The sequence below is a fragment of the Pinus tabuliformis genome, chromosome 3_2 (genome assembly GCF_031772625.1).
Source record: "Pinus tabuliformis cultivar Carrire ecotype Pingquan chromosome 3_2, CPIR1, whole genome shotgun sequence".
Taxonomy (NCBI): Eukaryota; Viridiplantae; Streptophyta; class Pinopsida; order Pinales; family Pinaceae; genus Pinus; species Pinus tabuliformis.
In genome coordinates this window covers 167,619,221-167,646,930 of record NC_142302.1, presented here as the reverse complement: position 1 = coordinate 167,646,930, position 27,710 = coordinate 167,619,221, and the positions used below count along the sequence as shown (strand labels likewise).

General features: G+C 42.7%; 1 protein-coding gene across 3 annotated transcripts in view; it reads left to right on the top strand.

The window, feature by feature from the left end:
- LOC149180322 (protein PSK SIMULATOR 1-like) overlaps nt 1–27,710 on the top strand; it is a 200,142-nt gene that overhangs the window by 83,515 nt on the left and 88,917 nt on the right. The window lies entirely within an intron of this gene.

The following is a 27,710-nucleotide window of genomic DNA, read 5'->3' as shown; positions in this document are numbered from 1 at the left end:
AGGACAAAGCGAAAGAGGAACCAAAAGGAGGAAGGAGAAGATAGTTAAGAGAACTAGTGTCTTAGTCTTGGAGTGGCTATTAGGTCAAGGGTCTTGGTCTTGGTATTTGTCAATTGGAATCTCTATATAAAGAATTTGTGCAGGTTTTCCTCTCAAAGAGTGAGAGGTTTTGGCCCTGGATGATAGCCTACATTCTGTGTCTGTTGTCTATTTATGTTCATGCATTGGTAGCTATTTGGTGAAGAAGAACATTAATAACATAATGAAGAAGATCCTAATCTAAAGTTGTAAAAGGCACTCACAACCAGTTACTAACAAAGAGAAATCACCTAACTAATTTCTCAACACAATCAATAGGTGGCATGTGAATAGTGATTAAATGGATGGGAATAAAGGGGTTTGAGAGCCAAATGCCATGGGAAAAGGGGTAGCAATAATGAGGAAGGCCACATATTGGGTGCACAGATGTGGGGAGGGATCAATCGTGGTTGAATGAGTTACCCTAGCCTTTGTTTTTCCACCACTCTTTGTTTTCTTTTTGCTTTTTCTTGATTTTTCTTTGTATTACTGCTCGAAGCTCTAGGAAATGAGAGCATGCTGTGAATGATGTATAACAATTATCACCCCCTTAAAGGTGGGGCAGTTCATCGTCCTCGAGGGGTTTGGACATGCATGGGTTCTTTTAATGATGTGATTGGGGCAACTAGTGGCCCTTGGAACTAGGGTGATGGCCATAATAATAAGGGGTAGAGGTCATGCTTGGCTTTTGCCCACGTGTTATTATTAATGTCTTGACCATCTTTTGCATTTTATTATTTTCTTTTTCTTTTGTTTCTTGCTTGTGGCCATGATGTGCTTTTAACTGCATCAACTTTCGGGGCAATGTTTCCAGGCCTAACCCGGATATGTGGACATGGGGAGTGGGTGGACAAACGCCCTGTGGACCCAAAGAATGGAAATACTGAATATGGCTTGTAATGTGCGGAGGGGGGTGGTAAATATGCAATGGGAAAACAGGACCACACTACCAAAATCAGGGTTTCCCAAGTAGTTTCCTTCCTAAAGCCATAGGCCAATAGGGGAGATCCCACAAGACTAGGATTGAATATTAACCCCCCGTTTAAAGTGAGGGAACAAAACCAGAGTCAAAACCCTTCCTTCTTCCAAGTCACCAAATGATCCATGCCAAAATTCCCAAATCAGAAACAAGCATAAATACTTGATTGCATAATGAAAAGCACACCTTTTGGGTTGGATTGTGCTCGCCTTCTAACATGTGCTCTTGACAAATGGGCTAGGAAACATACAAGTGATGTAGGTGGCAGAGATAAAGTGGCACATCACGTCGGCTATCAGGTGGTTGTTAGGCGCTGCTATAACTGATCAAGGTAATTTTGTGCTATTTTTCCCTAGGGTTTTAGCAAGACTTATGTGTAGAACATGCAACAAAATATAAATTAACACTGCAACCATGCTCACAATGTGATTCTGTAATTTCCAACTGTGATGACACTACAACATCGTTGGGTAGCTCAAATAAAAATCCAATTCATTTCACAGTGCTCCAACCAATTACAACATGCTCAATACAAATTTCCCAGTTTAGCACAATAGATTACAATTCAATACTCGTATCATCGATTTTTGGCAAATTATAGTTCTATTTAGACTTCGAAATCTGTAAAGAAAACCTAGTATCTTACTATTCAATTCCACCTATGGATCTGTCTACAATAACATCGTTATAAGGGATGAAGCACAAATAACGTAGGCTGAAGCCCTGCTAGAGCTAATTTACTTCATTTGAAGCTGACCTAGGGTCCATCACGATTCCAACACACCTTGTAGTTATCCTTCGTAAGCACCTACAAGTTCGAGTTTGAGCCTTTTCGATAACTCAGGAAACCCTATCCAGTTCAATGGTCCAAGATCCTTGTGCTCAAGGTCAAGCGAATTGTATTCAGGCTCATGTTCTTCGGCTTCTCAATTCAATAGATTCGCTGTCAGGCACATGTTCTTCTTTCAACAGGCTTCCGCTTCTCAATTAAATAGATTCTCGCTGTCAGGTACTTGTCTTCTTTCAGTAGGCTTCCGCTTCTCAATTCAATAGATTCGTTGTTCCCCTTTGGAGATATTGTGAACTCTACAAACCAATAATTATGCTGTTTAGTTCCCTTCTAATTTGGCTTCCCATCCAGGGCAAGATTAAATAATCAGAACCCTTATTGATTGCCCAAAAATATTCGCACGCCTCTATTGTGTGTATTAAGGGGGTTCCTGTGATAAGGAGGCCATCACAAAAGTGATAAACAAAAATATTTTGCGTTTTCTGAGAATTTCGCTCCTCAAAGACCTTCATTGCTTTAAATGGCTCCTGTTCAAGACCAAAACCTTTGAATCTGTGCTCAACCAAAAACCCTTTTGCCTAAAGAACATAGAAATTGTCTTAGAATTTCGTTTCTCCTTCAAGTTATTCTTGTGCCAAAACAAGGACAATAAAAATAAAAAGATAAAGGGAGATTATCAACTTGGGTGTGGAATCTTTCACCACTGAAATTGATAGGAAAAGGGGTTCTTAAAACCCTCAGAGTCTCAGGCTCAAAAGAACAGAGATAAATGATCCTGTCAGACCAGGAGTAACTCCAAACTGGGCAGAAAAACTGATTCGTTTATTTCATTAGGTAGCTATTGTTTATATACATGAATGTGACTGATCAGTTCATCTTCTTGATGGTTGTTCACATTCCAGGTTCACCCAACCGCTGAGGATTAGGTGTCAACATTCCCCCCCTTAATCTGAAGGGATGTTGGTGAGTCCAAGCATCGTTCTGAATCTTTCAAGCTTTTCTCTTCCAAGCGCTTTGGTGAAGATGTCTGCAATTTGCTCATTTGTGGAACAATGACGGAGATGGATTGTTTTGGCCTCAACATGATGTCGGATCAGATGATATTTAGTATTGATGTGCTTAGTACGATCATGGAACTTTGGGTTCTTGGCCAACTTTATTGCAGAGGTGTTATCAATCATGAGTGGAGTTGATTGTACTTGTTTTACCTGCAAATCTTCAAGAATTTTCCTGAGCCACACAATTTCTTTCGTTGCTTCAGCTGTTACCACTTATTCTGCTTTTGTTGTGGAATCTGCTGGAACTGATTGTTTGCGTGATCTCCAGGAGACAGCTCCTGATCCAAGACTCATAGCATATCCTGAAGTAGATACCCCAGTTTCTTTGTCTCCATCGAAGTCTGAATCAGAGTATCCAATCAAGCTGAAGTCGTCCACCTGTGTATACTTGATTCCAAGGTCTTGAGTTCCCTTCAAGTACCTTAGAACTCTTTTTGCAGCAGACCAATGTCCCTCACAAGGCTTTTGCATAAACCTGGAGAGGATTCCAACAGCAAATGAAATGTCTGGTCTGGTAGTAGTGAGGTAGATGAGACTTCCTACAAGCTGTCTATACTTTGTTGCATCCTCAAATTCCTTTCCTTCAATAGATGTGAGCTTCAAGTTTTGTTCCATTGGAGTAGAAAGAGGATTGCACTCTGTCATGCCAAATCTGTTTAACAAATCTCCAATGTATTTCTTTTGAGAAAGAAATATGGATTTTGGATGTTGGGTTACTTCAATGCCAAGATAGTAATGAACATAGCCCAAATCAGTCATTTCAAAACTTTTTCCTAATTCTTTCTTTATGGATGCAATATAGCTTTCATTGTTCCCTGTCATTAAAAAATCATCTACATATACCACAAGATACACAACTGTTTTGCCAACTTTCTTGACAAATAAAGTTGCATCATCAAGATCAAAATGATTGAAGTTGAGTTTCAGAAGATGCTCAGTTAGTTTTTCATACCAGGCTCGTGGTGCTTGTTTGAGGCCATACAAGGACTTCACAAGTTTGCATACTTTATGTTCATGTCCTTTCACAGCAAATCCTTCAGGCTGGGACATAAAAACATTCTCTTTTAGATCTCCATTCAAGAATGCAGTTTTTACATCCATTTGATGGACTTTCCAACCGTTCTGAGCAGCTAGTGCAAAGAGTGTCCGGATGGTGGCCCATTTTGCTGTGGGGGCAAAAGTTTCCTCATAATCGACCCCTTCCTTCTGTGCAAAACCTTTTGCCACAAGCCTAGCTTTGTGCTTGTCAAGTGAGCCATCAGCTTTGTATTTGTTCTTGTAGACCCACTTGCAGCCAATTGGTTTGGTTCCAAATGGAGGATCAACCAGCTTCCGAGTGCCATTCTTTATGAGGGCATCATACTCCTTTTGCATCGCTTCTTTCCATTCATCATGAGAAGCAGCTTCTTTGAAGGAAGTTGGTTCAAAATCTGTAGACAAGTTCAATTCACAATCATAAGTAACATCCATATCAACAGGTGAATTAGAGTTATCTACATCACCTCCATCTTGTCGGTTTGTATTTCTGGTTCCTGTTTTTCCAATTTCATCAGGATGAACACTTTCAAGTGTCTTTGTCAGCCACTTTGGGGGATCTTTCTGAGATGGTCCAGGCTGCTCTGTCGATTGAGTTGGGACTGAATCAAGATTGAGTCTCCCAATTCTATCAATTACATCACTTAAAGGATCATCCGGTGTTGGAGTTTCATGCAAGGGAGATTGTTCTTCAGAAGAAGATTCCACATGTTGATCTAGTATAGGAATCCCCCCTTCAAGATGTGGAATCTGATTATCAAACTCTTGAAATGATTTTGTTTTTGCGAATCTATCCAAGCGATCAAGTTGCCGTTCAACAACATTGTCAGATTTGGATGATTCGAGAAAAATGACATCTCTAGATAAAACAAACTTTTTATTTACTTCATCATAGAGGCGGTATGCTTTAGATGTGTTTGAATACCCGAGGAAGATACACTTACGACTTCTAGCACCAAGTTTGTTTCTATGTACCTTTGGTATCAAAGCATAATAGGTGGAATCAAAGATCCTGAGATGTTTTACCGAAGGAACATGTCCATACCACAATTCATAAGGAGTCTTGTTTCTTATAGCATTAGATGGACATCTATTCTTTATATATGCAACACATAGAACAGCATCAGCCCAAAACATTATCTTTACATTTTTGAAGAAAAGCATGGATCGTACCATATTCAAAATTGTTCTATTCATTCTTTCTGCTACACCACTCTGTTGGGGATTATAAGGTACAGTTGTTTGATGTTTAATCCCATGTTGACGAAGATAGTGTTCAAATTCATTTGATGTATATTCTTTTCCATTATCAGTGCGAATAGACCCAATATGAGATTGTGCATCATTTTCAATCCATTTATGAAAATTCTTGAATGTTTGAAAAGCATCAGATTTGTTCTTCAATAAATAAACCCAACACATTCTGGTGTAATCATCAATAAATGTCATGATATATTTATTTCCATTTGCAGAAGGAACAGGCATTGGACCACATAAATCTGAATGAATGAGTTCAAGCTTCCTATGTGCTCTTGAATGTGAATCATGAAAAGATTGTTTGCTATGCTTTCCTAGAATGCAAGCATCACATTGCTTATGTTTCCTAAGAATTGTAGGCAAACCAGCAACACCATTTTTCTTCAATAAGCGAAGACTGTCATAGTTTAAATGTCCAAATCTAGCATGCCATAATAAACTTGATGGAAGTGTACCTTCTTCATGATGAGAAATATATGAGAAATGTTGTGCATGAGCAGAGGTTCCTTGCAGTTTAAGAAGTCTTTCTTCTTCTATTCCCCTCATGACAAGTGAGTGGTCAGATGCCTTTCTTACCTCAAGCTTTCCATCAAACATATGAATGGAGTGACCTTGCTGGAGGATGTGGACCAAGGACAACAAGTTTCTCTTGAGCTGTGGGAGGTATAGAACATGATCCAGAAGAAAGTCTGGAAGACCAGGCAGTTTAAGCCTGATTGTGCCAAGCCCTGATGGCTTGATTTTTGACTGATCTGCAAAGTGTACTGCTCCATCAACATTGTCAGTGAAATCTTAAAAAAAATCTTCCTATGAGTCATATGACAGGTTGCTCCTGAATCAAGCAACTAATCATTTTTCGAAGAAGTAAGTGAAGCATTAAACAAATCTTCATTTACTCCAATGTTACATTGTGCCTCAATATAGTGAGCGGATTCAGGTGCTTTACCTTTGTCTGTATCATCAGTTTTACCTTTCTGCTGATTTCTTCTCTGCTCAATTTTGTCCCATGGTAGCTTGCATGTAGAAGCATCATGTGATCCATTTCGTTTGCAGCGAATGCAATGCAGATCTGCCTTTTCTCCTTGAGAATGTCTGCCCCCCCTGCCTCTGAAGTATCTTCCTCTTCCTCTTCGTCCACCTCTTCCTCTTGTAGAATCTTGATCAGGATGCTTTTCTTTATGAGCAAGGCAAATAGTCTCTTCAGAAGATTCAGGGACTGTCTTCTTTCCAAAGGCTTTCTCTCTTTCAGCAAACTTTTTCACAAGGGAGTCAAAGGTTATATCTTTAAGATTTCCATTTGCTTGTAATGACTCAAGATAATTGGAGTAGGTAGGATAGAGTGCCTTGAGAAAAGCAATAAGAGGGATATCCAGCTCTACCTTAGTGGATTTAATATCATGCATTATAGACTTTACTTCAGATGCAAGAGCAAGAGGATCATTATTCTTTAGTTCAAGAGTGAAGAGTTTAATCATGAGCTGAACAACTTCAAGTGCAGAATGTGAGTCATAGAGTTCTTTCAGCTTTTGTAAAGCTTCAAAGGCAGTTGAATAAGATGAAATATGACGACTTACTTCTTCATTTACAGATGCTGCGATCAATGCATAGGCTTTGCTGTTCTTGTTTTCCCAAATGACAAGCTCTTTATCTGATGTAGGCTGCACAGGGTCTTTGTCTTCTTCTCCGACACATACTCCTTTCCACAACTCATTGTAGATGAGGGTGTGTTTTACCATCCGGGACCATTCAGGATAGTTCTCCTTGCCAGTGAGAACTATTCCTACCATAGAGATGATTGAATGCATTCTGTAAAAAAGTTACTTCTGCTGATATACAGTGAAAAAAAATCTCTGTGGGAAATAATCAATCAAATCACCATAAATCCCTTTGATTCTCTAGACAGTAATAAAATATGGCGGTGTTAAAGTTCAGACATTCTCTCCAAATTTCACAAGAAGGAATGACAGGCGGGAGCTCTGTTTTCTTGACTAATTGCTGCTATTAAATGATAAAATCTATGTTCAAAGAGTTTGAAGAGTATTTCATTCAAAAAGACTGAAACCAATTGATACCAGAAACCAATCGGTCAGCACATCCATTATTCAAAAATTTGCTTTTGTAATGGCAGAAGCATGTCGCTCTTGGCAGAAAGATCACAAAAAAAAAACTTTTCACAACGCTGACACAATGCACCCGTCTATTATCAATTCTGTCTGCAAGATGTAACTGTTTACTACCCACAGATCTACTTGAATCTCATGAATATTCTCAGCTGCTCCATAGCTCAACGCATGGTGCCAGAACTTTACGTAGTCAGATACAAAGAATTGATCACGCAAAAACAAAAAACTAGAATATCCCTGCTCGGGTTCGTGCTTCTGATCTCCACGAGCTTAGTTTCAAAGTCTCAAAAACTATACTCAGTTCACAAATCCGAATGTGAATTCACCTTAACTCCAGAAAATATATCAAAAAATTTTGCAATTAAAGGTAAGAGCCGGGAGTTTAAATCATTTAAAAGCACGTTAATTTACCAGGCCACATGCTTTAGCTTAGATTGTGAAAATTGAGCCTCGCTTAAACAAGGCCTGTTCGCTGATGTAGAGCGGAAAACTGCCGGGCTTGCTTTGAACCAGAGAGCTCTACTTGTTCCCCACGATGGGCGCCATGTCACCACCACGCTTCAAAACCACCAAAGTCTCGGCTCCACAACGATTAATCGACCTCCAAAGTCTCGGCTCTAGGCTACCATAAACCGAGGTAAAAACCTCTGGCTCGAGCGTTTCTAAGTTCCAAGGGTATCTGAACAGTGGTATAGTTAAAATGGCTCAGAACCGAGAAACATACGGGGACCACTTGTTTCAAACCGCGTTTGGCAACGTATTCGAAGCATTCAAGCAATACGTTACGATACCAGATCCGATACCGACAGGCTCAGGCTCATTCAGATGGCAGATGAGACAGTAAGGGCAGCGCACTGTATGGTGCAGGTAATAGAATATGAAGCAGAGCGCAGGTACAACTCAGGGATGGCAGGCAGAATGTAGGTAATGGAATATGAAGCAGACCAGGAGTTACAAAGCCACAAAGGCTAAAAAAAGGAGCTGGCTCTGATACCATGTCAGACCAGGAGTAACTCCAAACTGGGCAGAAAAACTGATTCGTTTATTTCATTAGGTAGCTATTGTTTATATACATGAGATGCAATTCCTGATGATCAAATGAAATCAACCCTCATATATTTATAGATTTCCTAAAGGGGTCTCTTCTTCTTAATTGATTGAGTAAATTTTACTCCAAGCCCCAATTTTGGGTTTCTTCACCCAATTGCCCCAGAACTTGCCCAATAGTGGGAATTTTGGGGTTTTTCCCCTTTATGGAGGACTATAGCCTATGGGGATTGATAGGCTATTTCGTCCTGTAGGCAATTAATTTCCCGCGAACATTACAGCCCCCCATTCCTGACATTGCTTGTCCTCAAGCAATGACAAATCCTGCTGCCACCCTCTTGGTTTCCCTTCTTTGATGTACTAGAAGTTTTTTCTGACATCTTCCATATACTGATATTTTGACTTCTACGATTTGACGACTTTTTGGTGATTATTAATTCCCTTTTTAATGGACAAGGAAAGTGATTTCCTTCTTGCTTCTGCTGTATTTGCAACTTCAATTACATCTTCATCCATGGAAAGACACTAATCAAAGGTAGCAGAAAAGAATCAATAAAACTCTTTTATATCACCTCCCAAAACCATTGGGTAACAGGAGATGTTGCATTGCAATCACCAGGAATCAGCTCATAGTAAATAACCTCTTCCTCTCATACAGTATCAGTTTCTCTTCACCCCTATCCATGCTAAATGTAAGATCAGGCATATTCCTTATGTCATTCTTAGGCATCCACTTCATATTCGTGTAGCAAGTCAGATCAATAGCCTCGAGGTCCTGATAAGTAATCTTGACTCCAAGAATTTGTTTGTACAATGATTGTGTAAAGTGAGCATCCAAGAGCTGATCGCCAAAGAAAACCTTTGCAACCATTCTCCCAATAAACTCGAAGTATGAGAGATGCTCTATTTGATTTGGGTTTGGCTAGAATGTTACTCCATAAGCACCCTTATCAAAATTCACCCTTGAAAACGATTGGTACCATTCCCTTGTAAGCCCACCAACATCGAGGCTTTTCTCTTCTTGGATGTGGACATTCAAGGGTCCTTTTTGATCTCTTGCTGAATGCATTTGAAATGGGTTGTATGAATCGTTCAAGTTATATGCTCGACGAACAAATATACAGATAGAACCTAAATTTTGATGATCCTGATGCTGTCACATTCTTGATCGAGAATATGCAAGTTTGTTGCCAAATTCAATCAAGTGTAGATCCTTTAAGAGAGATATAGATTTCTCAAGCCATGGTTTTGATGGACAAAAGCATTCAAAATCCTCCTGTGCCTTGCTGCAAACTTGATTAGTGTGATACCCTTCCAATCTACCTTTCTTCGTGGAGCTGTCAAGGACCTCGACATAAAAGAAGACTCAGATGAATTGACAGTTTCTTTTACCTCATTAGCAGTAGCATTAGTGTATTCTAACTAAGCTGGTGTCATTTGACCAGGTTGCAACCTTTCACATGTTACAAAAATTGCTTTAATATATGGCAGGCCCTTTTGTAAGCCTAGGGGCAGAGGAGGTAGAACCCGATTTGAACAAGAGTATGCAGACACAGTAGGTAATGAAGACTGCCTGTCCTCTATCTTGTCAATGTCGAGATTCAGTTCTTGCCATAGAGGTTCAACAACTGAATTAGCCTCCTGATTATAGTAACACTTTTACCATGAGATCTATCAAGCCATACCTCAGGGCCTGTAGTGTCCTAAGAATTTCAGCACTCGAGAACGGAATTGGAGAAAACATGGTTTCAGCCTCATCAACACACTGGAGTTCTCCCTCTGCAACCTTGCTTAATCTTTCTTCACACGTTAGCAAAGATGATAATAATCTAAGCTCTGCTTCAGGAATACTGGTCAACACTGTTCCAGGAACAACTTTCTTTTCGGCAACAGAAGTTGAATCTTGGGAGGTCATCTCCAAAGCAGGAGTACAAACTGTGCATCAGTTGTGACATCCTGAGAAGAAGGTTTTGGACCTGAATCTGTAGGTTGAAACAGAGACTGGTCATTGACTTCAACATTGTTCATTATGACTGTAAGGAGACCCATCATCTGTTCGAGATGGCCAATACTTCTTGGATAGAGAGGTTGATTAAAAGATTTTGAAAGTAAGACTATAGGAAGATTGCCTGTCATTTCTTTATTTACAGTTCGGGTGGACTCTCTTCAACCCTTGAAAATTTACCTGTCCATAAGCTGCTCTTGCTGAGGTTTAGAAGTTCCTGGCTGTTCTAGGTATTGAAGATTCATAAGTCTATCTTTCATCTCCCGTGAATGATTGCAATATCGTTCATCTTGTATTGGATTGTTTGAACCATGCATACTAATTTCCATAAAGTATGACTGCTTTCTAGTACCAGCAGGAGTGACACTAGGGCCTGTGCTTGGGATAGTGCATGGAAACATTCTGATCAATATCAACGCTCTGCAAGATATCCTTATTATCTCCTAGTTGCATGAATGTCGGCTCTATCTCAGCTGGGCTTTGCCTACCCAATACATTCTGATAGCTAGAGGCCACTTGCTTGTCACAGTAGGTAGAAGCAGCATTTGCTCTCACTTCTTGTGATGTGCACCTCCTTTTTCTATGCGACAGCTAAGATAAGATAAGATAATTTTATTAATGTCCAACAAATGACCATAATAGATCAACGGGACTGTCGGTTACAATGATTACATCATGCCAAGCCGGTGGACCAAACGGTCCCCTTTCATTTCTTTTAAAAAGCAGAAAATACATCTATAATACAGAGAACTATAAGTGCTTGGACCATTCATGCAACTCATTTTTGTTCCTTGTATGTAATTGTTCACGAGTGACAAAACTTTTACCTGGCAAGGTTTGTAAAACATGAACATCTTGGAAGGTTTGACCTTGGTCATTACATCTACTCTTTGCAAAATCATTTCTATCTTGTGGAAATTTTAATAGAATGTCTTCCTCGGATTGACACTCGGCAATATTTTTAGTGCAGGAGGGAAACTCTTCCAAAGGTTGGCATTCTGTTTCATTATATAGCCTGTATCCTGCTTTGCTCTGAGCTCCACTGAATCAACGATGGTAGGATTTTCTGGTCGACAATCCTGATCTTTGTCCCATAGCTGTTCTTCCATCACATCTTGATTTCATTCAAATAAGTCTGGCTGATTGCCAACCTCCTTTTTAGGGGGATACATCCATGTCCATGCTTTGGTCTTTGCTTCAAATTTCCTTATACTCTGTTTTTCAGGCCTGGGCTCATGATTAGTGTTGCTTGGTTTGTTTTTCTTGCCACTATTCTAGAAATCATCCCAACTTTTCTTTCTTATATGCTGGGATAATTTGTTATATTCTTCTAGTCTTTTGTTCCATTCTTGCAGCCTGTTGGTATTTTCAGCTTGCTACTCTTCCATCTTCTTCAAAGTTTCTGCTTGCTGCTCTACCAATTTTCTCCAAGATTCCACATACTTTTGCCAAAAATTATGTTCTGGGGGTTCCATTTTTAAATACCATCAAGGCTGGCAGGATCTCTGCTCTGATAACATTGTAACGAATTAGGGTAAATTTGCCCTATTTCTCCCTAGGGTTTTGTCAAGACTTATGTGTAGAACATGCAACAAAATATAAATTAACACTGCAACTATGCTCACAATGTGATTCTATAATTTCCAACTGTGATGACACTACTACAACATGGTTGAGTAACTCAAATAAAATTCCAATTCATTATTACAGTGCTCCAACCATTTACAACATGCTCAGTACATATTTCCCACTTTATCACATCGTATTACAATTCAATACCAGTACCATCGATTTTTGTGAAATTATAGTTCTATTTAGACCTTGAAATCTGTAAAGAAAACCTAGTTTCTTACTATTCAATTCCACCTCGGATCTGTCTACAATAACATTGTATAAGGGATGAAGCACAAGTAATGTAGGCCGAAGCCCTGCTAGAACTAATTTACATCATTAGATGCTGACCTAGGGTCCTTCACGGTTCCAACACATTGCAGCTGTCCTTCTTAAGCACCTACAAATCTAAGTTTGAGCCTCTGTGATAACTCAGGAAACCCAATCCAGTTCAGCGATCCAAGATCCTTGAGCCCAACGTCAAATGAATTGTATTGAAGCTCGTGTTCTTCTTTCAATAGGTTTCTGCATCTCAATTCAATAGATTTGCTGTCAGGCACATGTTCTTCCTTCAACAAGCTTCCGCTTCTCAATTCAATAGATTCACTGTTCCCATTTGGAGATATTCCGAACTCTACAAACCAATAATTATGCTGTTTAGTTCCCTTTTAATTTGGCTTCCTGTGCAGGGCAGGATTAATGAGTCTGAACCCTTATTGACTTCCCAGAAATATTCACACGCCTCTACTGCGTGTATTAAGGGGGTTTCGGAGATAAGGAGACCTTCCTTCACAAAGGTGATAAACAAAAATATTTCGCCTTTTCTGAGAATTCCGCTCCTCAAGGACCCTCACTGCTTTAGATGGCTCCTATTTAAGACCAAAACCCTTGAATTTGTGCCCAACCAGAAACCCTTATGCCCAAAGAACAGAGAAATTGTCTCATAATTTCGCTTCTCCTTCAAGGTATTCCTGTGCCAGAACAAGGACAATAAAAATAAAAAGATAAAGGGAGATTATCAACTAGGGTGGAATCTTTCACCGCTGACTTTGATAGGAAAAAGGGGTTTTAAAACCCTCAGAGCCTCAGGCTCAAAAGAACAGAGATAAATGAACTAATTCCTGATGATTAAATGAAGTCAACCCTCATATATTTATAGATTTCCTAGAGGGGTCTCTTCTTAATTGTTTGAGTATATTTTACTCCAAGCTCCAGTTTTGGGTTTCTTCTCCTAGCTGCCCCAAAACTTGCCCAACAGTGGGAATTTTGGGGTTTCCCCCCCTTATGGAGGACTGTAGTCTACGGGGATTGATAGGCTATTTTGTCCCATAGGAAATTAATATCCCAGGATCATTACAACTGCTGGCTGCTGGTTGGAAGAAGATGAATAGGAGAAAAGCTCTCCAAGGGGTACCCACTTTTGGTGGTTAAATTCTAGCTCCAATGGGGTCATAAGCTCACCGTAGAGCGCTTGATCCATGTACTCGAACGAGGAGATCATGAGAATGTCAGCAATCTCCTGCGACGCAGACCATTATCCTGCACATCGCAATGCAACCACTGGAAACATGTGCACTGAGCGTACTTTTATCACCCATGTTTTTCTTCAGATAGCACCTCGATGCTATTTTGGTGCTATTGATGAAGGGCAAGGGTGGGAGGCGGGACAACAAGAAGAGCAAGCATCATGAAAAGGAATCATGGATGAAGGAGAGGGATCCACCTTGCACCATTGGATCCTCTCTTGTAACCAAAGAATGGAGAATTCAATAATCAATCTCATGAATTTTTGATGAAGAATAACCTTAGGCATATCACTCTCATTGGTGACCCTAAGGACATGCAAGGAGTGATGGGATGAAAGAGAGACACGATCATCATCAATGTCATGTGCGTCAATGTGGTCACTGAGCTCCAATGCTTGTCCTCAACATATCTGTTTGGTTCAATGTTATTGGAACTGTTTGGTTCAATGTTATTGGAACTGAACCAGTGATCGAATTGGAAAACACTATGAATAGGGAATTAGTCAGAATTGGTAAAAAACCAAACCAAAGAACTGGTCGACCAAAAACACGTAAAATATTCAAAATTTAAAGAAAATCATCTATGCATGTGCATCCATATGAATCCAAACCATTTATGCACAAATAAGCAAAAGTTCTCATTTATATAGCATGTAAGGGTGCACATATAGCACCTAGGGAAATCCACCGCTGAATCGAAAATACATCTACAAATAGGATCTAAATGGCCTCTAGCATCCAAAAAAAATCATGCTACAATAAACACGTAGATATCATCAAAATCATTGACTATATTGGGATCTTTGTCATCAATATCACCCTCTAAGCATTAAAATAAGATAGAAAACGGTAGCATGTCAAGTCAAGATTTTGTTTGAGCGATGGGTACATTTTTAGTAGGGTCATGATTGAGGAGTTTGACAACCTATGCCACTAACATCAAGGTACATAGAAGGCTTGGTGCTCTTGATTAAATACTAGTTTTATACCCTTATACATGACAAAATCCAATGGAAACATTGCAATCCCCCCAATCCTGAAATCCTGAAAAACTGTAAAGTCTGTTGGATTTTAAGTGAGATCTAAAATTCTACTTTCTCCATATGAAATCCTGTGAGGTTGGAACCACTGTCAAACATCCAGAGTAAAAGTGACATTTACTTTTACTTCGAGAATTTATCATTACCATGAATTGCATAGCAATAGTAGGGCCATAGGCTTGAATATTAGGCTTCCCTACTTAAATTTTTTTGTTTTTCTTAAAAAATATTGTGTTTGGAACTTCTTTAGTGACATTGTACGGAACTAGTGGTCTTGGTACAAAAATGGCAGGTTCAATGAAAAGAGGTTGGTTCAATACCGAACTGGCCAGTACCATTACAAAACTGACTGGTTCCATTACAAAACCAGCCGATTCAATTACAAAACCAGCCGGTTCAGTACCAAACCGGCCATTTTCGATTCTAGACCTCGAACCGGATTGGCTTGACTCCCACAATGGTCGGACTGGTTGGTTCACCGGTTCTGATAACTCTAGTTTGGTTTCACTGCCAACCTCCATGAAGTATGCTCCTCAACTGTGATATCCCCACTTAGCAATATTGTTAATGGAAATATCAATCTTGCCCAATTTTGTCTTATTTCGTGTTTGCACTTAGGAGATGTGGGTTCAAAGGTCTGTCATGTCCCTTCTCAAATACATTTGTAACAAGGTGTTGCTACACAATTTTTTACAATTTTGGCTAAGGAAGAGAACCCATCATTTTCGACTTAGGGACTTAGGAGGCAATTCGACTTTATTTGGTTGCTAGTGGAATGTGGGGGCCACCCACATGGGAGTTCGAATTGGCCCATTCGAATAGCTTGGAGGGAAAGTTGAATAGGTGGATGGAGGGGCCCACATGAGGCTAGGGAGGCCCAAGGAGTTATAAGGAGGGAGCAACTCTCATTTTGGATTCATTCTTACACCTTGCAATCAAAATTACTTGACTGTTCGCTCTGCTGTTTAGTTGAGTCAACCGACTGTTTAGCCACGAATCTCTCAAGCGGGAGATTCAACCTCTACTTCGGGGGACCATTTGTGCCCGCCCTAGAGAGGCAATTCCATAAGTATTTCAGGAGTTCCAGGAGTGTGTTACAACACTACCATTCAGCCACAACAGGGAGTGCATATTTCTAGCTAGCTGGAGAATATGCAAGGGGAATTTGGAGCTATTAGTGATCAAGCATTTGCTGGGAGAGGTAGAGGATTGTGAGAGCAACAAAAGGCCAGTCTTTCTTGTGAGTTTGGAGCCAACAGAGCCATCATCCCAGCACTCCAATTTACAGTTACTTGGGCCTGCGCAGAGAGCCATCACTAGGCTCACGTGGGAGTTGGAGGAAGGAATTGTAGAGTTGGAGCTGGATGGGAGAAGTAGGAGACCGCTAGGAGGGCCATTTGAGGAGGATTGCCGGAGTTGGGAGAGCAGAGATTGACATGATCAGTGACAACAACAAAATTCGAAATTGGAGGAGGGCCAAACTGTGAAGGGTCAATTTTTGAAAGTTGGAACCAAGGGAAACCCTTTCTGGGCTTTTCTGGGTTTTGGGCAAGGATCACACTCTTAAAGTTATAGAATTTTCTGGGCAGATCTAAGGGGTCAAACAGGGGTCCCAACTCAACCAATAGCTAGAGGAGCTAAGGGGAACTTGGGCCAAAATTCCGAGTTCAACATTTGGCCAATTCCTTCGTGGGTTTTTCTGGGTTTAGGCAAAGGAGCAAAGAGCTGAAATCTCATAATTTTCTGAGCACAAGAAGCAATGATTCTAGTCCTTCAAAGTGAGGAGACAGAGCAGTTTTCTGGGGCAGCACAATTCAGTTTGGTGCAGCAGTGGTAGCAACTTTCAGTTCAACATTTTCTCCCCTGGGTTTTGTCATGCTTGTCCATTAAGACAAGCCAAGGTGCACCATTCTATTTTACTATTGTATTTGCTCCTGAAGAAGTAATAAAATGGCTCAACAATTTTCTATTTCTAGTGTTTCCATGAGTATTTAATGTGTATTTCGTTTTTTTGATTGTTAGATTGTTTGCATGCATTGTATATTACTTACATTCCTGTTTAGGAACATTATAGTGGTATCAGAGCATGATCTTGGCCCAATTGTGGGTAACCAGTAAGATCATGGGAGATTTGGGCATGTATGCACAATGACGAGTTACACCGTACACTACCCATGGCTCAAGGGAGATTCAGTATGCAGGGATTCTGGGGTGGAATCTGTTGGAGTGATGAGAGGTTGGCTCAATTGAGGAAGGTGTCAGATCAGATTCATCCTTGCCCTTACAACATAGACATTAGAGGTGCACAAGCCGTGGGAGTACAACCATCTACACTATGTGGGGAAAGCCAGCAGAATCAAGGCACCAAATCTCTTGGAAAGGAGCCGGCAAGTTAGAGACAGTTAGAGGATGAGTTAAGGAGACGATTTTGCTGGGGAGACCCGGTCTTGGACATTAAGGGCCTGAGGAGGAGATTGAACATGAGGTAGAGGACACGCGGGAGTGTGAGCCTCACATTGTTATACCTAATGTGGCACAAGAGTCACCATTGTTGGAGGCCTCTTTGATAGCACCAGTTGACACCTTAGGGGAGAAAGTAGAGCATACGACCATAAGACCATCCATTGATGAGGTGTCAGGAAACCTCCCCACTGTTGATGAGGAGCCAATAGATACAAAGGTATCCAGATCTATGACATAGTTGCCGGACGACAGTCACCTACAACTGATTGATGAGCATGTCTTGCATGTTGGGTTGTCTAGGGAGGAGCAGTTGGAGGCTCATGTCGAGCCCATGATGGAGGAGGATGTGCAACCATCCTTTGGGCTAGCCAGTGATGAGGGGCAACATAGAGACCACACGTTGGGATTTCAGCACAGTTCGCTTCAGAGGCACACTGACAGGATCTACAACGTTATCAACCCATCCTTACACATTGGATTGAGAGAGGCGGAGTTGTCTAGACATACCAAAGGGGATGACTAGGTTAGTAGCACTGTTGGGTCACCTTTGCCCATTGGAGAGAGAGAGATAGAGCTACCTAGTCAGATCTCATGTGTTGACCTAGGTAGTGGGATGAGATGGTCAGAGTTGCACAAGATGCAACATCCACATGTCGGGCTTGTTCTATGTGCTAGAGTTTGTGCAGTCGATCCTTGTCTTGGGGTTGGATGGTGAGTGATTCTAAGTTAGTACCCGGTGGAGTGGGCTAGGCTCATGGAGATTGTCGTAGTTCAGAGTAAAGCTCAGTGGGAGCATCATACATTGAGGGTGTTGGAGGCCCAAGTTGGAATTGGGATCCAGGTGGAGCTTCCTATCCGATATCAGACATGCGGGATGGCTGTGGCATTGATGAGGTAGTCAACCCCATGCTTGAGCGCATGCATTCCTTAGGGGAGCTCCAGTTAGCGCTAGTGGCCAAGTGGTTTGTGAGCATAATCCATTGGTTGTTTTAGCATGTTGGTTGCGCATGGGGGCGTAGGATGATTAACATTCTCTGGCAGGAGCTGGTTCGAGGAGGTGGCATGGGTAGGCCACCAGACCAAATATTGTATGGAGATGATGTTCTCTCATTGAGGTTTAGGACTCAGGCGTCACAAATGATCGACACAACAGAGATATCCCCCCTAGCAAGAGTGGAGTTAGGGTGCACAGGTCTACCAGGATAGACGAGGGGACATGACACTTGTCATGGTGGGGTCACTATTAGAGTGGCGAACCCTTTGGCACATGCAGGATACCATATGTTACAGGGTGGTATATGATAGTAGGCAGTGGTACACGAGACTATACAGAGTCAGGTTGTAGCGTTCAGTGTTATATAAAGGGATGTGGCCGAATGCATACAAGCCCAATTCTAGGCCATAGCACCCAGTGGTGTGCAGGGCTATACAGTGAGGAGCAGTGGTCTGCAAAGGAGCATGGAGATACATGGTGGTATACCATAGCATGTCGGTTTCCACTGTGGGGTAGGAGGAGTGACTTGCATCGCATTGAGGACCTGCGGGGAGTGAAAGGTACAGTGGCACAGGTGGGACAAAGGACGGTACAGGATGGCATAGCCATAGCCGAGGGTATCCAACGGTGTACAGGGGTAGGTCGTGATGTACAGTGGCATGTCCAGGAGTACTGGGATGATCGGTGGTATGCAGGGGTGTATAGTACTACACAACGAGGTCTTGGAGTGTTGCCTCTAGGGTGATCCTTGGACAGAAACACTAGGCAGGATAGTGAGTGGAGTGAGGGGAGCTTCATGTTGGACAGGATTGCCTGGGATCCTGATGTTGTAGGATTCTTTCATATCAGGATAGTTCAGAGGTAGGTACGATCCAGTGGCACATCTGGGACCCTAGCACATTTTGCAGTGATAGTGGGGAGAAACAGTTAGAGAGGATGCTTGCCTAGGCATTGCATGAGGACAAGCGATTTTTGGTGCATGGAGGAGCTTGCTGAATGAGGATGCCACTTGGGAAGGTGAGCACATTTTGGAGCACCCAACTTTGAGGTTGCTTGAGGGCAAGCAATATTTGGGAGGGGAGGACTGTCATGTCCCTTCTCAAATACATTTGTAACAGGGTGCTGCTACCCAATTTTGCCCAATTTTGTCTAAGCAAGAGAACCCCATCATTTTCGACTTAGGGACTTAGGAGGCAATTCAAAATTATTTGGTTGCTAGTGGAATGTGAGGGCCACCCACATTGGAGTTCGAATTGGCCCATTCGAATAGCTTGGAGGGAAAGTTGAATAGGTGGATGGAGGGGCCCACATGAGGCTAGGGAGGCCCAAGGAGTTATAAGGAGGGAGCAACTCTCATTTTGGATTCATTCTTACACCTTGCAATCAAAATTACTTGACTGTTTGCTCTGCTGTTTAGTTGAGTTGACCTACTGTTTAGCTACGAATCTTTCAAGCGGGAGATTCAACCTCTACTTCAGGGGACCATCTGTGCCTACCCTACAGAGACAGTTCCATAAGTATTTCAGGGTTCTAGGAGTGTGTTATAGCACTACCATTCAACCACAATAGGGAGTACGTATTTCTGGCTAGCTTGAGAATACGCAAGGGGAGTTTGGAGCTATCAGTGATCAAGCATTTGCCGGGAGAGTTAGAGGATTGTGAGAGCAGCAAAGGGCCAATCTTTCTTGTGAGTTTGGAGCCAGTAGAGCCATCATCCCAGCATTCCGATTTACTGTTACCTGGGCCTGCGCAGAGAGCCATCACTAGGCTCACGTGGGAGTTGGAGGAAGGAATTGTAGAGCTGGAGCTGGACGGGAGAAGTAGGATATCACTTGGAGGGCCATTTGAGGAGGATTGCTGGAGTCGGGAGAGCAGAGATTGACATGATCAGTGACAACAACAAAATTTGAAATTGGAGGAGGGCCAAGTTGTGAAGGGTCAATTTTTGAAGGTTGGAACCAAGAGAAACCCTTTTTGGGTTTGTTTGGGTTTTGGGCAAGGATCACACTCCTAAATTGATAGAATTTTCTAGGCAGATCTAAAGGGTCAAATAGGGGTCCCAACTTAGCCAGCAACTAGAGGAGTTAAGGGGAACTTGGGCCAAAATTCTGAGGTCAACATTTGGCCAATTCCTTCATGGGTTTTTCTGGGTTTAGGCCAAGGAGCAAAGAGCTGAAATCTCATAATTTTCTGAGCATGGGAAGCAGTGATTCCAGCCCTTCGAAGTCAGCAGACAGAGCAGTTTTTTGGGGCAGCACAGTTCAGTTTGGTGCAGCAGTTGTAGCAACCTTCAGTTCAACATTTTCTCACCTGGGTTTTGTCATGCTTGTCCATTGAGACAAGCCAAGGTGCACCATTCTATTTTACTATTGTATTTGCTCCTGAAGTAGTAAAGTGGCTCAACAGTTCTCTATTTCCAGTGTTTCCATCGGTGCTTAATGTATATTTCACTTTTCTGATTGCTAGATTGTTTGCATGCGTTGTATATCACTTACATTCTTGTTTAGGAACATTACAAGGTCCCACATGAATTTTGGGATTAAGTGGGGGCCCAAACATTAGGAAGGAAGGGAAATATTGCGGCTCTAGTGGAGCATGGTGGCTACCCCATGGAGAATTATAACCCACATGTGGCATCTTGGAGGCTCTTTGATCAATAGAGAAAGAGGCACTCATTTTGGTCCTTCCATCATCTATTTAGAAATTGTCTCCTTGGCATAGCATGCTTGCGCTGAAGCCAAGTTTGCAATGCTGTTTAGCGCACGAGTGTTTTCGAGCGGAGATCTCAACCCTTGCTTCGGTAGATTTCGACTGCCAGCCCAAGGAAGGAGTTCCATCTTTTTCCAGTAGTTCTAGTAGTGGGGTGCGAATTTTGCGTAAAGGAGACTCAACGAGCATTGCAGATACTGCGCAATTCTTGGAGGAGACACGCTTGGATGTTGAGGAGTGAAGGGAGTTAGGGGCTGAAACTTGAGGTGGAGTTCGGGGAAATGTTGTGGGGGATTTTCTAGCATTTCGGTGGAGCAACAAACACAACATTTGCTACAGGTTACATCTTCTGCTTGTGGAAAGAGAGCCAAGCATTTGGGGGTCAATCTTGGAGCGTCAAAACTAGGACAAACCTTTTTTGGGTTTTTCTGGGTTTATTGAGGAGAGGCCAAGATTAATTTGGCAGAATTTTCTTGTCAAATTTGAGGGGTCAAACAGGGCCCCAACTTAGCCAGCAGTTAGAGGAGCTAGGGGAAAATTGGGCCAAAATTGCAATGTCAATATTTGATCAATTCTATCATGGGTTTTTTGAGTTATTGGTGGAGAACCTAGGGTTAATTTCCCAGAATTTTCTAAGCACCAGAGGAGGCCCTGGCAGCAGATCTTCATACCCAACAATATATTTCTAGGCAGTTCAAGGTAGAGGCAGAAGATAGAGCAGCAACATATTTGGGGGGACTTCTTATTATTCATTTGGGCTTGGCTAGCTTGCCTTGAGCAAGCCCAAAAGCACTCTTTCCAACACCTCATTGTACCCTCTCCATATTATAATAAAATCATAGTTTTAAAACTCCGACTCCAACTCCGACTCGGCCGAGGATCGACTCCGACTCCGACTCCGAAACGGTAATGACTCGGCCGACTCGATTTCATTGACTCGGTAGTTGTAAAAAATACATTAAATATTTATTTTTTTTATAAAAAAACATAATTTTAAAGATTTTAAACATAATTTTAGAGATTTTCAATCATGTTTCCAAACACACAGCATTATAATATAGATGGAAGACAACATATGATCAAAGGAGGCTCATGAACCAATCCATTATATCAAAATGGTACCCAATGGCAATACATAGTCAACTGTCATACATGATCAAAGACTCAAAACAAAAAACACATAACCAAGGAGGCTAGAAATGGCCTCTACAACAAAAGTAAACTGTGAGCAGACTCCAGTACTAGTACTACAGCTACTGGCTAGTAGCTACTGCCAGGGGAGCCAAGATCATGTCGATCAATCTCTGGATCATCATCAGAGTCAGACAGGGGGTCCATGACTCCTCCTCATCATCATCATCTCCAACTGCAGCTGTAGAAGTGGTACCACTAGCAGGTTGTGCAACTGCAGCAGATGCAAGCTGAGATAGAGTAGATATGCAGTTGCGCTTCCGTCGTGGCTGAGCAGAGGAAGCACCTACAACTAGAGTCCTTGCTGGCTGTGAGACTGAGGATGGTGGATTGGGATCTGCATTCAACTGAACAGCATGTTCAAGTTCAATTGATGTCTCGATATCTAAATCTAAATCAAGATCGTCATCAAGATCAAACTCTGCTGGACGACTCTCCACTACCCAATCTGATGTTGGATCAATGTCTTCCAACACAATGGGATCTGAATCAGGTCTTTTGTTCAGCAAATGGTTTCGTTTGAGCCGGAGGTTGTATTGGACATAAACTAGATCATTTAACCGTTTTTGATCCAAACGGTTTCTCTTCTTTGTGTTACTTGGGAGCAGGAGCGAAAATGGGAGCGGGAGCGACATTTTCAGAAGCTCCTGGTTTGGGAGCGAATCCTAGAGGAGTTTGACAACCAATGTCACTAACATCAAGGTACATAGAGGGATTGGTGCTCTTGATTAAATACGAGTTCCATACCCTAATACATGACAAAATTCAATGGAAACATTGCAATCCTCCAATCCTAAAATCCTGAAAAACTGATAAGTCTGCTGGATTTTGAATGAAATCTAAAATTCTACTTTCTCCATATGAAATCCAATGAGGCCGAAACCACTCTCAAACATCCTGAGTCGTTTCATGGTAATGTTAAAAATTTAAGTAAAAGGATGAAAATGAAGATTAAGGAGAATGTCACTTTTACTTTAAGAATTTAACATTACCATGAAATTTGAATAGCATATCAATAGTAGAGAGCATTTGAGTGTGTTAATTAGGGTTTGGGAGGGGGAATGGACCCCAAATGACATTTAGCAAATTCATATAACACCTTGGAGTCCAAACCAATTAGAAATCACCTTAAAAATCCATTAAAAAAATATTAAATTGTTGTTTAACGTGTTCTGGGCCGGCTTTTTGTGACTCGGCCGAGTCATAATAGAAACGGTCGAGTTGGCCGAGTCAGCCATGACTCGGCCGAGTCATTGAATGACTCCGCCGAGTCATGGCTGACTCGGCCAAACGTACCGTTTCAAAGGCCGAGTCATGGCTGAGGGTATCGGCTCGGATCAACTCGGCCGTTTCGGTATCGAAACGGCCGTTTTTTAAAACAATGAATAAAATGGCTTAGCAGCGTTGTTTTTGGCTTTAAAATGGTGTTCTGATGTTTGAGTAATTTTCTCTGTGTATTTGGCTATGTTTGCTTGTTTATTGTTGTAAATTTCCATTGGGAATATTACAGTGGTATCAGAGCATGATTTTGGCCAGTTGTGGGTCTAAATCACATAAATGTTCAAGTTCTATTGTGGACTAGAATTCCAGAGGCTAAAACTCTAGTTCCACATTATTCTCTAGATTGAACTTATGCCCAAAAATGTGTTAGCAGGAGAAATTTGAAAATTTTACTAGGAGCATCAAGAGATTGGCGAGGCTTCTCGAAGAGTGGTTGTCAGTAAGGGGAGCAAGAAGAAACAGTAGTTGCTGACCTGCAGATGAGGGAAATAAGAGGAGCATGATTGTTGAATGAAACACTAGTAGCAATATTGCAGAGACAAAGATGGGAGGCGGAGGTAGTGACGAGATGAGAGAAAACATACCCCTGGAGGATGGAGTTCATCTAGATACGTTCCAGCTAGTTGAACATGAGGCTAATGGCATGCAGGAGGGGCACAAGTATACGCCTAGTGTGACGCAGGAGTCACCCTTGTTGGAGTTTCCTTTGGTAGCTTCAGTAGACAGATTAGAGGACGCAATTGAGCACACATCCATTGATGAGGTATCCATTGATGAGGCATCCCGGTCTATGACAGAACTTCAGAATTACAACCACCTAAACCTGACTAATGAGCATGTCTTGCATGTTGGATTGTCTATGGAGGAGTAGTTGGAGGCTCATGTCGAGCCCATGATGGAGGAGGATGTGCATCCATCCTTTGGGCTAGGCATTGTCGAGGGGCAACATAGAGACCACACGTTGGGATTCTAGCACAGTTCGCATTAGAGGCGCACTAACAGGATCTACAACGTTATCGATCCACCCCTACGCATTGGATTGGGAGATGTGGACTTGTCTAGACATACCAGAGGGATGACCAGGTTAGCAACAGTATTGGGGCACCTTTGCCCAATTGAGAGAGGAAGACAGAGCTACCTAGTCAGATCTCATGTGTTGACCTGGATAGCTAGATGAGACGATCGAAGTTACACAAGGTACAACATCTACATGTCAGGGTTGTTCTATGTGCGAGATTTCGTGCATTCGATCCCTCTCTTGGGTTTGGATGGCAAGAGGTTCTGAGTTGTTACCCGGTGGAGTGGGGTGAACTCATGGAGATGGTCATAGTCTGGAGTAAAGCTTAGTGGGAGGTCTTAGACACCAAGGGCACTGGAGGCCCAAGTTGGCATTGGGATCTAGGTGGAGCTCCTTATCCGATATCAGACATGCGGGATGGCTATGGCATTGATGAGGTAGTCGACCCAGTGAGTGAGCACATACATTCCCGAGGGGAATTTCAGTTGGCATTAGCAAACAAGCGGTTTGTGAGCGGGTTCCATAGATTGTATTGGCATGTTGGTTGCGCATGGAGTCGCAAGATGATTAGCATTCTCTGGCAAGAGCTGGTGGGAGGAGGTGGCATGGGTAGGCCACTAGACTGGGCATTATATGGAGACGATGTTCTCCCATTGGGGTATTAGGAACAAGAGTCACCGAGGATCGACACAATAGAGATACCCCTTCTAGCAGGTGTGGAGTTAGGCAGCTTAGGATTACCAAGGCAGATGAGGTGTAAATCACTTCGTGTTATGTGTATTAATAGCGTGGTGGTTGCATGGGCACATATGGGATTACCTATGTTACATGGGGGCATGGCATTGTGCGTTGGTATCCAGGGGTGCATGGAGTTGTGCCACGGAGTTCAGTGCTATGCAAAGGAGTGTAGGGGTACGTATTTGTGTGCAATCGAGCAAGATGATGCACAACAGGTTGTCAGAGTGTTGCTGCTAGAGAGATATCCTGACGAGGGCATCAGACGCACTCGTCATAGGGCTGATCGTGAGCTTCCATTTATCACTCTCCAGCATTGCACACTGACACAGGGGACTTGGATATCATCTCTTGATGCTCTCATCATGAGCAACATGACCCATGAGGTTCATCTGAGACAGTCGGACAAGACACAATGTATTGGGAGAGAGGCTTTCCAGTTGTGGCATATGGTCAGGACACGAGTTGGTGGAGGCAGGCTTGGGGGTAGTTCGATCTCTTGCAGAGGTAGGACTTGCACCACCCTTGAGCCCACACTCAGGGTGATACATGGTCTCCTTTTGGTGAGACATTCTAAGGTGTCCCTTGAGCATCTACAACGGTTGGTGGACCATGCTTACAAGCGGATGCTTAGACTACAGGCAGCATTGGGGAGCACTTTTAGGAGGCAGGACGACATATCCCACTATGTGGTGTGGCCGATGCAGGGCTATGTCGCATGCACCAGATTGGTTCGTGATGTATGGAGTTCATATATTGATTGCACGCAGGGACCTGAGATGTGGTACAAGTTGGTTACATCAGCTGTCAGGACTATGCCACAGTTGTTCTCGCTGTGGGATTTAGGGGTATGGATGGTCAATTGGACACTTTGCTTCGTGGTGAGTGGGATCGGGATGGGGGATGACCTAGCTCACCCTTGGTTTGACATGTGGGGTAGCATTGAGGCCTTGATCACATGGCAAGTTTGGTTTTCCTTGTTATCGCTACGAATCAGGGTGAGTGTTGGATGGGTAGGAGGTGACATCATGGAGGTGCTTGGTCTGGACGCATTGGGACTCCATAGATGTTTTATCGTTAGGTCCTAGGACAGGTGAATACAACTTGAGCATGAGGGGCAGATTGTCATGATCAGAGTTGCGCAGCGACAACATAGTGGCACCCTTTTTAGACTAGTGTGGGATCTGGGCATCATAGGACTTGGCAGTACAACTACCCTTGGGGATGAGCTGATTTCTACAGGGGAAGATCATTTAGATCTTCCATTGGGCTTTGATGACTCGTTGATGGCATGGGGGACTTCATTAGCATGGCAGGTGGGCTAGCAGGATGATATCAGGAGAAGCTCACGTGAGCGAGATGCTATCTCTACAGGGATTGGGTGGTATCTTCGAGAGTATACTCCTGGAGTGCATGGGATGGCCTACGTGGTAGGACAACTTCACGAGGAGTTGGGCATAGTGCCACATTATCATGATCCCCTACTCATTGATGGTATACAAGGGACTTCTGGTACTTATACTAGGCAGGATAGTGAGTGGAGCGAGGGGAGCTTCAGGTGGGATAGGATGGCTTGGGATCTTGGTATTGAGGGATTCTTTCATGTCAGGACAGTGCAGAGGTCAGGGACGAATCAGTGGCGCATCTGGGACCCTGGCACATTTTTGCAGTGACAATGGGGAGCAACAACTAGAGAGAGCGTTGTTTGGCAGTTGCTTGAGGACAAGCAACGTTTTGGCGGGGAGGACTGTGATATTCCCACTTAGCAATATTGCTAAGGGAAATATCAATCTTGCCCAATTTTGTCTTATTTCATGTTTGCACTTAGGAGATGTGGGTTCAGAGGTCCCACATGAATTTTGGGATTAAGTGGGGGCCCAAACATTAGGAAGGAAGGGAAATATTGCGGCTCTAGTGGAGCGTGGGGGCCACCCCATGGAGAATTACGACCCACATGTGGAAGACGCTCTCATTGGAGCGAAGTTGGTGGGGAAAGTCGAGCTGGGCCTACATGGGCATCATGGAGGCTCTTTGATAAATACAACAAGATGCGCTCATTTTGGTCATGCAATCATCTGTTCAGAATGTGTTCTTGACATAGCACGCTTGAGCTGAAGCCAAGTTTGCAGTGCTGTTTAGCACACGAGTGTCTCCGAGTGGAGATCTCAACCCTTGCTTCGCTGGACTTCGAGTGCCAGCCCAAGGAGGGAATTCCGTCCTTTTCCAGTAGTTCCAGCAGTGGGGTGCAAGTTTTGTGTGGAGGAGACTCAACCAACAATGTAGGGACTGCGTATTTCTTGGAGGAGACACGCTTGGAGGTTGAGGAGTGAAAGGAGTTAGGGGCTGAAACTTGGGTGGAGTTCGGGGAAGTGTTGTGGCAGAAGATTTTGCCAAAATTAATCTTGGCCTCTCCTCAATAAGCCCAGAAAAACTCATAAAGGGTTTGTCCTAGTTTTGACGCTCCAGAATTGACCCCCAAATGCTTTGCCCTCCTCCACAAGCGGAAGATGTAACCTGTAGCAAATGTTGTGTTTGTTGCTTCGCTGAAATGCTGGAGGAGCTAGGGGAAAATTGGGCCGAAATTCCAAGGTCAACATTTGGCCAATTCCTTCATGGGTTTTTGTGGGTTATTGGTGGAGAACTTGGGGTTAATTTCCCGGAATTATCTGAGCATTGGAGGAGGCCCTAGCAGCAGATCTTCACACCCAGCAGTGTATTTATGATAGAGCAGCAACATATTTGAGGGGGACTTCTTATTATTCATTTGGGC